We start from the raw sequence: 10,036 nt of genomic DNA, 5'->3' as shown, positions 1-10,036 counted from the left end.
GTGGATGGCTTAAGTCTCCATAGGCCCCAGAATACAGCCTGTTCCAGTCAGATTGTGGCCCTGCTTACAGAAAAAAAAAAATCCAATACAAGTTAATCTGATCATCTGCTCTCTAGTTTCCATGCTGTGTTTTCTTCAGAGTTCCTATTCCTGGTTCGAGCCTGTGACAGTGTGATAAGACACAAGAAATTTAGTCATCATTGCTGCTGTAAAGGAGCTCAGAGAAGGGATTATGATATTCCATAACCCTTACATTAGACACGGACTGGGGCAGCTACTGCCGCGATGACAGGCCTGAACGCAGCTGTTATGTTTTCCCCCCTCCCTCCCATTCCTTCTTGCAATTTATTTATTTTATTTTATTTTGGTTTTTTTCCCCCTCTTCCCTGTCCATCGAAAGCCTTAAAAGATTAGCCTAGAAATAGTTCATCGTCACAATCGCCATCCTCCATCTCATTGTGAGGAACTCAGAAGCTGCGAGGCTCTGAAGGCCGGTCCATGTCTAACCAACACACTTGCAAGATAACTCTCAAGTAACTTATCGAAAACATTCATCCGCTATTCAGTCCTTATTAGGAAATTCAAACAGTGTAAGCTGAACAAATCAACATGGAATGTAGAGAAGATACCACAGGGAGACCTGATTTAGGGAGGAAAATATCATTTATTGGCGTTGAGGCAAGGCAGAGGTTCAGCTGCCTTCTCTGTTTTCTTCATGTCGCTGTATGTTGACAAGGAAGACCTGCTTTTTGCTTCTGTGTATTAGGAAAGGGTTTTAATACCATTCTTGAATTAGCACTTATAAAATATGGGAATTCACAGTACAGTATAAAGCTGCACTATAAGTACAGTGTGTGGCTTTGTACCTGAGAAGGGTACTCCTGAGTAGTGAAATTGCAAGGAAGGTATGTCATGTGGAAGATGACCTCCCTCAGAAAACTCCTAAAATGGCAAGGACCATTTTAAAATATGAGTGGAGAATACCTACAGGGTTCCCACGCTTGTTGCCATGTTCACCACTAGACAAACAAGAGGGCAGAAAAGCAATGTCCTGCTTTTACACTACACATTTGCACTTAGAATTTGAGATAGAATTAGACAAACCCATGAAAAAAGCAGCTTCAGAAGTGGGCAATGTGAAGCAGAACAATGAAGGAGAAGGTGTTCGCCTTTTCCCCTTCTCTGATCCACAATTGCACCCCTTCCTTCTGCAGCTTTTCTGCCTACAGGGTTTAAAGCACATGCTTTTTCCGCACTAGCATAAAACTCAGTTGAGCCCACAGCAACCCAGCTCTGAATAGTTTTAAGATAATAATTTGAAATAATCCCACATAGTAGTGGTGAACCTAAAATGGCTTCTAAAATTTGGAGAAGATTTTGATAGTGTTATTATTGAATTCCTCTTTAAGAGGTCAATAAATATGTTTACCTCTTTGCTCATTTTGCTATCTAAAATTATTTAGAGATATGCAATACCTGATGGTTAGGTTTTGCTAGCTGTATTGAAATGCCTTTCAGCTCCCTCAAAATTCCTCTGGTGTTTCGTCAGAAGAATAGCACTTAAAAGTCCATTCACAGTCACAGGGTGAAAGCCAGTCACAGGGCAGAGATGCCCAGGCACCATTACCTCACACAATGAGAAATGGTTGGCAACCTTCAGTCTCGAAAGACTATGGTCTAAGCCTACAGCACCCAGTATTCCCAGGCGGTCTCCCATCCAAGTACTAACCAGGCCTGACCCTGCTTAGCTTCCGAGATCAGATGAGATCGGGCATGTGCAGGGTGGAAAAATGCTCCCTCACTGCTAGGTTAATCCAAACGATTGAAGTCTCTCTCAAAATTCCTCAGCTGTTTTGCTTGAGGAATTCACTTCACACTTTGCTATAGAGGACACTTTGGTAGCAACTCTGCTTTTGTTATGGCATTGTCTGATTTGAAATTGCTATAAGAAAATAGTACACTTCAAATGGGTGTTTGAATATGCAAACCTTATATTCCTTATATACTAAGGTGCTACAGGACTGGAATGAGAAATTCTAGCAGGACAGGTGTCCTATGGTCCCTACCACTAAGGTAATAGAAGAAAGTTGGTATCTAGGTCCATGAAATAGTGCCATTAGTATTGATGGCCAAAAGGTGGTGTTGTGGCTACCTCAGCAAGGATCAGGTAAACCTATTAAGCAAACCAGTAAACCCACTAAGCAACAGACTCTGGCTTGGCTCCTCAGTGTGAGCAACTTACTCAGGCTGTTAGACGAACGGAGCTGTTCTTGGTTGGCCCATTTCTGCTTTACCTGCTCTACTCTTAACCATTAATCTTGACAAATACAGATTTAAAAAAAAGGCCTTTACACAGCATGAACTGTATGCTGAAGATGCTTTCTAATATGTACACATAAAACTGTTTTTTTACTACATGGAGCTTATTTCTATGACGAAAGATCATCCAAATGTGTCAGGATTTCTCTGCTTCATTTGATTTGCCTGCATCCACTTATGCATCTTTCAGGTCTTGTTCTTATCTATTACTCTGTTGTGAGTTGCCTTAGCATATTCTGCACAAAACTTCAAGGGAGAAAAACATTCTGAAAGTTTCCACTGTTCTGGATGTTAGTTTATGCGCATTTCACATGATTTTACCAGTTTGTTTTCCTCGATCCCAGAGAACTGTTTTATGAAACAAAATACCCTAAAACTCCTTTGATATCTCATGGCCTAATTTGGTAAATACTTTAAACTAATCAAATTGGGGACTCCTGTCAAAGGTCAAGGTTGGAGTCCATTTTCTGTTTTTCTTAGCAGTAGGAGAAACATAAAAAAGCTCTCAAACTTTTGAGGCATCACCAGAGGGATTTATTGAGGATGGAACAAAAGCAAACCCCTTTGCTTCTGGGTATCAAGAAGGACTTTAATGGTATCATGACATTGATCTGTAAATTCAAGGTCACAGTCGTGTCAATGTTAATGAATTCCAAGTAGATATATGATTGCACAGCCTATTAGTATACTGTAGGCAGGGAACAGTATGTAAAATAAATGGTTTTTCCAAACATTATTTATTGCAAGCCCCATGAAAAGTTTGTGCTAACCAATGTACCAACTTCAGGCAAGTAATTGTTAATTTCATGCAATGTGCATTCAGATGAACAAGCAGCAGATTTTCATTTCCGATTGAAAATTCCTGACAGTCAACATTGTGCTTACAAACTTCTCTAAGCCAGAGTTCAAATTCTTAGAAATGAATGTCCTGCATTGGGGATGACACAAGATGTCTAGCCACCCGAGCTTAGTAAAATATTGATAAGGATGCAATTTGAAATGATTTTCTGTCTTTGTTGGTTTTCTCAGGTTGGAGTCAGTTCATATTTCCCTGTGATTTGCACACATTCAAAGTCAGATGAAATTAGGCCAGAGCGATCTCCATGAAATCCGCAGTGATGGAGATGGCCATAGTTACAAGAATTTGCCGTTACAAATAACCCCCTTCTTTGTCCATTATTAATATTGTATTAGGTCACTCTAAGAGACAACAACACCATTTACAATGAGAACGGTTCAGATGGGCTTTTTTCCACTTTATTAGGTTAGATCAACTTATTTTATTTTACTACATGTTTTTTTCTGAATCTCCTTTGTTTCTTAAAATCCATAATTCAACTAAATTTGAGAGATTGTAGCATTTTAAAAACATAAATCTGGTCTACATTTAGTAAACATAAATGTTGCTTCCAGAATCAACAGAGCAGCAACGTATAAGTTAACGAGTTAAATGGATGTCATTATGATGGCCAGTGTGTGCATGCCAGAAGTGGGTCTGTATATTACAGGGACCCCTGGGGGCACAACACATTTCTGCGCATGGAGTCACATAGTATTCCACTTGGCGGGGACTAGATCAACCCTATGTCACAAGTAGGGAGCCATTTTGCCCACACTAGAGTAGTATCCTCCAAGCATAGTGCTTTTCCTTATTTGCTTTGGCATGAATGGGAGCCACTCACTTTTATGACAATGGTAAAGGAGTTTTAAGGAGTCATGTGTATGTGTCAAACTAGAGCACCACAGCAGTTGGATTTGGGTGACTTTCTTCCTGTGCTATAAGCACTGATCCAGCTCCTACTTGTGTAACCCCACCCTTTGTACCTTTCTCTGGTTTGGTTTTAGTTGTACTAAAGAATGATGCTGCAGTGTGATGGAACATTGGGAGGATGTGATAGAATGTGATGGAATGTTGAGAAGGGCAAATAACTTGATTCCATTGAGGCCCTTGCCTGACTGGAAGGCACTTCTTCCATAGCAAGGGGATCACTGATTTCACCCCAACAGTCAAAGCCCTCTTCCATCACATCAATTCTATTGCAAATGATCTTGCAAATCCTCAAGAGTGAGTTTTCAAGGGGGCTGGAAAGAACTGCAGTGGGAAGGAGGAAGCAGAAAAGTCTGATTGCTTGAGGAGAACTTTGCCTGTGGATTATAGGATCCAAATCAAGGCCTTCGTTTCCATCCTCTGCTAAATAATGGCAATGGCATAGCAAGAATTTACCTGACATGCCTGACTGCTCACCTGCCTGCTCCTCTTACTGCCTGTGCCTCTTCTTCCCATGTATAAATTAACAGCAGTGGTGAGTGTGGCAAATGCAAGCCCAAAGTGAGGCGGTGCTGGCTCAATTCAGGTGTGTGTGTGTAGGGCTGACTTCGGGTGCAATCCTAACCCCTTATGTCAGTGCTTTCCAGCACTGGCATAGTGGCGCCAATGGGACATGTGCTGCATCCTGCAGTTGGGCGTCACTCACAGAGGCCTCCTCAAAGTCAGGGAATGTTTGTTCCCTTACCTCAGAGCTGCATTGCCCTTATGTCAGTACTGCAAAGCACTGGCATAAGGGGTTAGGATTGCGCCCTTAGAGGATTTGGTAGTGGCACCAATCCTCTGTTAGTGATTGACAGAGCTGTTCTATGTCAGTGAGGGGGGTAGGCAACTGTTACCCTGCACAGGCCCGATCTCGTCTGATCTCGGAAGCTAAGCAGGGTCAGGCCTGGTTAGTACTTGAATGGGAGACCACCTGGGAATACTGGGTGCTGTAGGCTTATACCATAGTCTTTTGAGACTGAAGGTTGCCAACCAAGCTGCTCCAATCCTGAAGAGAAGAGAATGGAGTCTGAAATGTTCAGTAAAAGAGTGGTAGAGGAAGCAGGGAAATAGGAAGTCAGGTGCCTGAGAAGGCAGCTGTCCAAAGGTAGCATAAGATCCTAGAAAACAACTGTAACAATGGGAGGGTGACAGCCCAATCCTATGAGGGCCGTATGCTACTGGAACTAGCATTATGGCAGTGTAAGGTCCTTTACAGCTGTTGCAAAATGTGACATGCCCATTTGGCACAGCTGGGCCATCACATGTGGTGAGCAGCTGCAATGGTGAGCAGCTGCAGTGCTCTGCTCATGTCCCCTGGCTCTGGTAAGTCAGCGTGGGGAGCAGGAGGGAGGTGGAGTTGGACAGAATGAGGCAGGAAGGGGAGGGACTGGGGTGGGGGGAGGGTGGATTGAAGCAGAGAAGGGACGGTATCAGTATCAGCAGCAGTGTTGTGGATATCCTATACTCCTTCCAAGCCTCAATCTGCCTTCCAGGGTCCACTCAGACTTGCACCAGCTAAATTACTGCCACAGGTCCAGGATAGACCCATGCAGGCAGTGGAGGCTTATCCCCCCCCCCCCCGCAATGGATGAAATGTTCTACTCCTCCTTTCAAGATGCAGCAGGTCCTCCTGTGGCACATCTGCATCGACTGGGGGAGGAGGTATTTGATAGGATTGGGTTGTGAGCAATGGAGGGTGATGAAGAGAAGTCCCAGTGGAGGAGCCTGGAAGGAGAAGAAGACAAATGGAGAGAATGGGCAAAGAGGAGAGCTGAGCATGGTCAGAAGCAGAAAAGGTGGAGAACCGTATATTGATCCAAAAATACATCCAGACCTTTGGCTGCATGCCTATAATATTTTGGAGGGTACAAATGACCTGAAATAACTTCAAGTGTAATTTCTGTGCTTTTAATATTTTAATCTAAAATTTTAGACAATTTTAGATTAAAATATTAAAATCACAGGAATGATTTTTCTGATTCTTTTCAGTCAGAGGAATGAACGTTCTGTCTTGACTGTTATGACTCGGGCTGGGTTTGCAAGAATTGGAAATTCTCTTTTTCTGTCCTGGATGCATTTTAGGAGACCAACTGGATTCAGGCGACCTGGTCAAAGGTCAGTTCCAAGTTAGGAATAGACAAACCTTTGCAAATCTTGAATGGCGGTGAGGCACAGTATCCACACTGTGGCCTTTATCAGTGATGTGGGTAACAAGAACCCACTTTTAAAAAAAGGTCTCTTCGCATTTCCATAATAGCTGTTTTATACCTGGTAGTTACTTGCTTTGTTTTTCATTCTCATTTTATGGCAACATGCCTAAGCCCCATCAGTATTCAAGTTAGCACTCGAAAATGAAACTATAAATTTCAATTTGGAAGGAATAAGCCCTTATTCGGGCTCATAAGTTTTAAATAACACATTACCATGGGCTACATTAAGTTTGCATTTCTAATGTTATTTTATGCATTTGACAATAGATGTTCCACTCTGCACAGGAGCAGGGAGCAAATGCATGTGAAATGTAAGACTGCTTAAAATGTAGGAATTTATTAGAGCTGTCAGTCAGCAATGACAAGAGAGCTAAATTATTTCTGCAGATTTTTTTTTTTTTGAGTGGATTTTTGCAGCCCTATCTTCTTGCTCCAAAGTTTCAGACATGTGCATAAATTGACTGTGTCTTAAAGATTTATTCTTATTTGAGGAAATTCTGTCTATTAAAAAAAAAATAGAAATAAAAAGATAATTTTGAGACGACATCATTATTACTATTACAGGAGACTATTGATTCCAGTAGTCCATTTCCCTATCAGCTGGTAAGCATGGAGCAGAGTCAAGCCAGAGATGTATTAATGTGTGAACTATCATTCTTTTTTTACATACTATGGGTCTGTAAAGACAAATAAGTGCTAGAATTGACATCAGATTTCGCCTAAAGTGGACTTTTGAGGTGTGTTGGAAATAGGGTTGGGAAATCAGGGGACCCATCAAATGACGTCAGCTGACCTAGGCATTTGACCACCTCTAGTTTTACTGCATTTAAATATTTCATGAATGTCCATGTAATTGGAAGCCCACCTTTCTTGTTATGTAATCAGATCTGATAGCAAAGATAGGAATAGGGGGCAGGAGAGTTACTTGCTCCCAAACATAGGAATCAGGACCACTGATAAAAAAATGCTCCTCATTTACAAAGAGATCCTCCCCCTCAACTCTCTCCAGAGATGATCTGCAAAGGTCTATGATGCTGCCCCCCGCACAATGCCACCCCCACCTCCAAAGCACAACGGAGCCTTGCATGACATTAACACTGACTGGAGAAGCCTTCTGAGACTTTCTCATGGTCTTAAACTGTACTTCTGGAAAACTGGAAGTACAGTTCCTGACCACATCAGGAGCCTCAGTAAGGCTTCCCGTGCAGTCCTAGAGTTGTGCCGGCTCAGTGCCCCAGCCATTTGTCCCATTTGCCCAGCCCTAGGTCTGCTGCTGACAGGAAGTTGCCTTATACTGAATCAGATCATTGGTCCATGTAGGTCAGTATTATCAACACAGATTGTCAGCAGCTCTCTAGGGTTTCAGACAGGAAATTTCCTTTGCCCTGCCTGGAGATTGCAAGGATTGCAACAGGGAGGGACCTTTTGAATGCAGAGCACTGAGCCATGATCCTTCCCATCATCTGAACCGCCCCTTTGCATAAACTGCAAATATTACTTTAGAACTGATCAAGAAAACTGGTCCAGATGTGATAGCACACACAACCTTAATCATGTGGAATCCAGTCAGATGAGATGGGAGAAGACTTTCAGATGGAGAAGTCTTCTCTGAGCCAGCCCAAGATTTTCTGGGCTATCCAGTGATAACTCTCCTCATTCTCTCCCCCTGTCTGACAAGACCTTAAGTACACACACATCACATCATGCTGATTACTATTGTTTACAGGAGTCTAGTGTGCATCACAGTCCTGGAACGAGCTGGAATCCCTAGCATGTATGCACTGCTGAAACAGAGACGCCTGCGTTGGCTCGGTCATGTTGTGAGAATGGATGATGGCCGGATCCCAAAGGATCTCCTCTATGGTGAACTTGTGCAAGGAAAGCGCCCTACAGGTAGACCACAGCTGCGATACAAGGACATCTGCAAGAGGGATCTGAAGGCCTTAGGAGTGAACCTCAACAGGTGGGAAACCCTGACCTCTGAGCGGCCCGCTTGGAGGCAGGCTGTGCAGCATGGCCTTTTCCAGTTTGAAGAGACACTTGGCCAACAGACTGAGGCAAAGAGGCAAAGAAGGAAGGCCCATAGCCAGGGAGACAGACCAGGGACAGACTGCACTTGCTCCCGGTGTGGAAGGGACTGTCACTCCCAAATCGGCCTTTTCAGCCACACTAGACGCTGTTCCAGAACCACCTTTCAGAGCGCGATACCATAGTCTTTCGAGACTGAAGGTTGCCAACATGAGTGTGCATCTTATCCAGGTCTCTCCTGCCCCATATGATTGTGCGGGTTGTACACTGCACAAGGCTGCCACATCTAAGGGGACACCGTTGACACAGGAAGGAAGAACGTCCGCAAAAGATCACTTCTGGTGGGGAGGAAGGGCGCTTTTTTCTACTCAGTACAAAGGTGCTGAATGGGCTGGGATGTTCCTTCCCATGAGCTTGGTTACAAGTTAATCATGGCGGGAGTCTACCACCAAATTAATGGTGCTCCATTGAGAGCCATTTTTCAAGCTCTGCCGCAACAGGCAACTCATCCAATGGGCCCCACGACGGCTGCTGAAAATGGTAAGGTAGAGGCGAGGGCAGAATGGGGCGAGAGTGGAATGGGATGAGGGAGGGTGGAGTGGGGGGGATTGGAATGTGGTGGAGGGGGGAGGGACTGTGTTCTGGCCTGCATTACTTTCACCAGTATTTTATTCTCACAATCACCTCCTGACACACCCCCTTTCTCTCCTCCTGACCTGGGCCAGCAATCTCAAGCCTCTTGTCCCCCCCCCCCGCAGGATGCAGTGCAAACCTTGGCACAGGTGCTTAGATGGGTGGAAGTATGGAAATGGGCTCTAATTTTTTCTTGTGTGCTTCTCTACTGTCCTCATTCTACTCTGTTCACTCACTTGGTTCACCACTGATATTTATTCATTATTATCTGATGTTTACCCGTTTTCACTTGCAAGTCCTTCGGCTTGGAACTTGCTTCCTCTTGTAAGAAAGTGTTATCAACACAACAAACTTACACTGATTTCACAAACATTCCTCTCCCCAGGGAAAACACAGGATTATTGCCCTGTAAGGGAGGAATATGACTGTCTAATAAGTTCCAGGAAAGCCATGACAGTTGAGTTAAATAAAACTGGCATGGGTCTGTAGTATAGAAATATAGTTGTTGTCCACCTTGCCTTCTCTTTTACCTCTTTTAAAAAACTTTTGACGCCACACTTTCTTGTATTATTAACTGTGCAACTTTTGCTTTCCTCTTTTAAAAATAATCATCGAAAGACACTTGCAGATGTAACAACTTGCAATTTGTGTGTTTCATCCTAACAAAACATCTGGCATTGCTTATCATTGTGTAGCCTCATCCCTGTCTTCTCTCTCTGTTTCTAATCTGTGTCGAGCAGCTTCTGCCAGGGACTTGTCTTTGTTTTAAAAATTGCTCTGTGCTGCAGTTGTTGTCATGATCTTTATTTATTTATTTTTGTTGAACTTGATCCAGCACTTGAAGACCCATTTAATTTCAGTGCCTGAGACGTTTCTATGCTCATGAATCCCCAAATGAACCAAATAGGACTTTAAATGTGCTTAACTTTGGCTGGATTGTACTGGTAATATGTGTGTCTGTACATGAGTGCACATTCATGTGTGTATGTCAATAAAACTATTGACAACATTTTATGAAAGTGCCCAACTCAAAGAG

General features: G+C 43.3%; 2 pseudogenes; one reads left to right on the top strand and one right to left on the bottom strand.

Moving 5' to 3' along the window:
* Positions 1-1,680: 1,680 nt before the first annotated feature.
* LOC136649923 (5S ribosomal RNA) lies at positions 1,681-1,798 on the bottom strand (annotated as a pseudogene).
* Positions 1,799-4,968: 3,170 nt separating this feature from the next.
* On the top strand, positions 4,969-5,085 carry LOC136650169 (5S ribosomal RNA; annotated as a pseudogene).
* The last annotated feature ends 4,951 nt before the right edge of the window (positions 5,086-10,036 follow it).

The sequence above is a fragment of the Tiliqua scincoides genome, chromosome 4 (genome assembly GCF_035046505.1).
Source record: "Tiliqua scincoides isolate rTilSci1 chromosome 4, rTilSci1.hap2, whole genome shotgun sequence".
Classification (NCBI taxonomy): Eukaryota; Metazoa; Chordata; class Lepidosauria; order Squamata; family Scincidae; genus Tiliqua; species Tiliqua scincoides.
Note: the sequence above shows the minus strand (reverse complement) of the source record. Positions and strands in the feature narration are given on the sequence as shown.